Consider the following 4,643-nt stretch of genomic DNA (forward strand, 5'->3'; position numbering starts at 1 on the left):
CAGTAGCTGGACTGCTGCAGGAGTCAAAGGAGATACAAACTCAACCCAGAAGTCGCCCAAGCTCTGGCTGGCATCAAGTCAGGTAAGTGTAGGTGCTCATGCTCTGAGAGCCCTGGGGCTGGATGCAGAAAGCAAGGGCTGGGGAAGACACCAGCCTCTACGCCTCAGTAAATAGACTGATAATAATAGACTCTTGGACCAGAAGCTAAAAGAAAAGTATGGAAATGCTCCTCCCGCCAGTCAAATACCACATAATTTTAAAAACATGTTTAGCTGAATGAAGAAGAGATTCTGCCTAGGCTGGGAGACGGTTTGTTGGATTTTCCAGGTGAGGTTGATATAAAGGGGAAGAGCTGTTAGCTGGGTGTCTGGGGGGTAGGCAACACAAAACAGTTTGATGGAAGCAAGTAATGATACATCAAGTACTCCAAGAAGACCAGCCTGGCGGCTCTGCATGTTCAGAGAACTCTCTGAAACACAGTAGCTCCCAGGGCTGACAAATTCATGGTAAAACTGGACTTGCTGGTCAAGTGGAAAGCAGCCAGCTGTCTGTTTTGCTTCTCTTTTCTTTGTAAACTCTCCAAATAATCCATTTTCCACCTTCCTCTGGCTGCTGTTAACCCAGGCTGTGGCACTTTGACAGGTTCTCTGTTTTCTGTCAACAAGATCTCTAGTAATTTCTTTCTGAATAATTTTCAGAGCTTCTTTTTTGTCATCAGTCATCTTGGACTTTTCTGCGAGCCGGGGATTGCAGGTCTGCTCCTCGCTGTCCCGTTCACTAATGACTTTGTCTTCACTACCTTTTCAGTTCCTTTCTTAGGGCAGGATATCCAGAAACAGCTCCCTAAAATTAACAGGTCGGGAGAGGGAAGCATGAGGCATCCCATTCCAAATGTAATGAATGGTTTATACCCACACTACTCCCAAAGACTCTAGAAAGGAAATTATGCTTCAAAGATTTTTTTGGTACACGATATACTAAGTTTTACCAATATTTCTTCAGAAAAATATAAACAGGAAAGCAGCAAAAAGATCTCCCCAGAATGGGCTAATTAGCAAATACAATAGAAATATTAGTCCAGAGCCCTTGAAGGGAAGGGATAAGGAAACCATCAAGTCTACCACGTCTCTGTGTGATGATCCAGTGCTTACTGGTAGGAAACGAGAAGTGAATAAACAGGAAAAAGAGGAAGGAGCTGGCAGGGAAAGTGCAGTAGGGAAAGGAAACTGGTCACCCAGGGCAAGTACTCTGAGAGGCGCTGATAGGCATCTTTAACAATAGGAGCAGAAAAACAAGTTTGAAGAGGACTCCATTTCAAGAAAATCTTGGGCCAAATGAAGATAATTACCCATCCATCAACTCACGTGAAATGAGGCAAAAGGAAAACATTATTGCTTAGTGTAATTTTAATGGCCCATTTTCATTGCTTCATTTTTGTAACTATGCTCCTTTATTGCCCATCACTGTTTATAAGTTAACGCATTCTTTTTTTCATCATTACGTTTTGTCCAGTTACAAAGCAAACTCTGAATAATCCGATGGGAGTGGGCCTCCCAAACCGATTCTTACGGTGCTTTGTAGCCCAATATGTTTCTTGAAGATATTTACAGGGTGTCAGCATATATGTCCATTGAGTTGCCTTCCACAATTTAGGACTTGGTGGCATAGGAGCTTCCTCCACTGACTGGCAATAGCCAAGAAAGCAATATTATGGGGAGAGTAATCAAAACCGACTCACAAGTTTGTACTAGTGCAGCTCCCGTTTCACAGGCCACTGGGTCAGTATTATTTCTGGGAGGCAGCATTTCTGCTTGTCTTTTCTTTCTCTGAGTCTCACAGGGCTCATGTGACCATTCTCTCCTGCTCATTTCACTGCAACTCCCTTTAGTCATCCCGATGTTGCTACTGATAATGTATCATGGATACATTACTCAGCAGTGATCTGTCCTGTGCTCCAACCTGATCAGCCTCGGAGCACATGATCAGATCAGATCACCTGGGGTGGAACCTCAGATTTCCTCTGCAATTGCCAGCCACGGCTTATTTCACCATCTCTCTGCAGCAATGGGAGTCGCTGCCGTTCTCTAGGTAGCTTGCCTTTTCTGCGCAAGGGCAACATTACGATTCTTCTCCCGTTTTCTTCCCACACCCACGCTTACAGTGTCATTTGCTATTCCTTCCACCAGCACGATTAAAAGAACCAGTCTTTCCTCTCTGCCACAACATTTAATATTGTTATCAAGTCATCTTGTCTCACAATTACTGCAACTTTTATTCTCTCTAACCTCCACAGCAACCACTTCACTCGCTAATAGTTAATCCGAAGGAGGCTGCTAGGAACGTCTTTCTTTTGATCGTCTTCAAGGTTGTAAACACCTGATCGTGGTCTAAAACCTTGATCTCATATTAAAACATAAAAGACACAGAAACGTTTGAGTGCATCGCACAAAGAAGACAGTGTCTTTGTCAAGCCATTCTGCATAGGACAGATGTTAACATCCACTGCAGATTAAGTATTTACAAATCAGTCGGTTTAGATAATTTGCACTCAGAAGTCTTAAAAAAATCTGACTGGACATCTCCCTTGCTTGTTGATTTTTAATGCAATTTAGGGAACTTAAAATCCAGAAGTTTGAAATGATTTTCATGTCATGTTGGTATTCAAAAGGAAAGGACAGGTAAGATAGCCATTGTCCTAGGCAAACTAATGGAGAAGCTGGTACAAAGTTCAGTCATTAAGGGCTGAATGCAGCACATTATATGCATATCATTAGTGCTAGTCAACATGGTTTTACAGAAAAGAGGTTTCTTTAAAAAAATAAAATAACTCTAATTTCATTCTTTGAGGAGCTTACAAATCAGACTGATAAAAGCAATGATGTAGATACCATCAATGTCCAAGGAGCTTCACGCAGGACTTCAAAGACGCTCTTTATTTCAAAACCTGCCTTTTACAATATTCATAATTCCAGCGCAGTGGATCAATACAGTCCTCAGCCAATCTCCGTGGGCAGTCATGGGGAAGCCTGGCTGCGTTGCACTATTTCTATTGAAGTTTCACTGATACTGCTTCTCCACTGCTCAGCAAGTTCACTCATGATCAGAAGGGAAAACTAGGAAGGCCTGAAGGCCAGGCCAGTCTGACCTCGGTGCCTGGGAAGGTCATGGAACAGATCCTCCTCAGTGCCATTACACGGCACATGCAGGAGAACAGGGTGATCAGGCCCAGTCAGCATGGGTTTGTGAAGGGCAGGTCATGCCTATCTAACCTAATATCCTTCTATGATAAGGTGACCCACTTAGTGGATGAGGGAAAAGCTGTGGATGTTATCTACTTGGATTTTTGCAAAGCTTTTGACACTGTTTCCCACAGCATTCTCCTGGAGAAACTGGCTGCTCATGGCCTGGACAGGTGTACTCTTCGCTGGGTAAAAAACTGGCTGGATGGCCGTGCCCAGAGAGTGGTGGTAAATGGAGTTAAATCCAGTTGGTGTCCAGTCACAAGTGGTGTCCCCCAGGGTTCGGTGCTGGGGCCGGTTCTCTTTAATATCTTTATCAATGATCTGGATGAAGGGATTGAATGCACCCTCAGTAAGTTCGCAGATGACACTAAACTGGGCGGGCGTGTTGATCTGCTTGAGGGTAGGTTGGCTCTGCAGAGGGATCTGGACAGGCTGGACCGATGGGCTGAGACCAATGGTATGAGGTTCAACAAGGCCAAATGCCGGGTCCTGCACTTGGGACACAACAACCCCATGCAGCGCTACAGGATTGGGGCAGAGTGGCTTGAAAGCAGCCCGGCAGAAAAGGACCTGGGGGTGTTGGTTGACAGCCGGCTGAATATGAGCCAGCAGTGTGCCCAGGTGGCCAAGAAGGCCAACAGCATCCTAGCCTGTATCAGGAATAGTGTGGTGAGCCGGACTAGGGAAGTGATCATCCCCCTGTACTCGGCACTGGTGAGGCCCCACCTCGAGTACTGCGTTCAGTTTTGGGCCCCTCGCTACAAGAGGGACATTGAGGTGTTGGAGCGTGTCCAGAGAAGGGCTACAAAGCTGGTGAGGGGCCTGGAGGACAAACCTTATGAGGAACGACTGAGGGAGCTGGGGTTGTTTAGCCTGGAGAAGAGGAGGCTGAGGGGAGACCTTGTCACCCTCTACAACTACCTGAAAGGAGGTTGTAGAGAGATGGGGGCTGACCTCTTCTCCCTGGTGACAAGTGATAGGACGAGGGGAAACGGGTTCAAGTTACGTCAGGGGAGGTTTAGATTAGATATTAGGAGACATTTTTTCACTGAAAGGGTTATTAAACATTGGAATAGGTTGCCCAGGGAGGTGGTGGATTCACCATCTCTGGAGGTGTTTAAAAAAAGAGTAGATGGGGCACTGAGGGACATGGTTTAGAAGTGGCTCTTGTCAGGGTAGGCTAAAGGTTGGACTCGATGATCTTAAAGGTCCCTTCCAACCTCAACAATTCTATGATTCTATGATTCTATGAAGGCAACGGGGGCAGGCCAGCAAAGGGTCTGCAAAGACCGACTGCAAAGGCCAGCGAGAGGTGAAGTCAGGAAGTGAAGTTTTGAGCTGGAAGAACTGGAAACACAAAATCTACCCGCGGCGGGGCAGGGAAGGGGGCCGTTTCCCAG

This window comes from Larus michahellis, chromosome 1 (assembly GCF_964199755.1).
Source record: "Larus michahellis chromosome 1, bLarMic1.1, whole genome shotgun sequence".
In the NCBI taxonomy this organism is placed as follows: Eukaryota; Metazoa; Chordata; class Aves; order Charadriiformes; family Laridae; genus Larus; species Larus michahellis.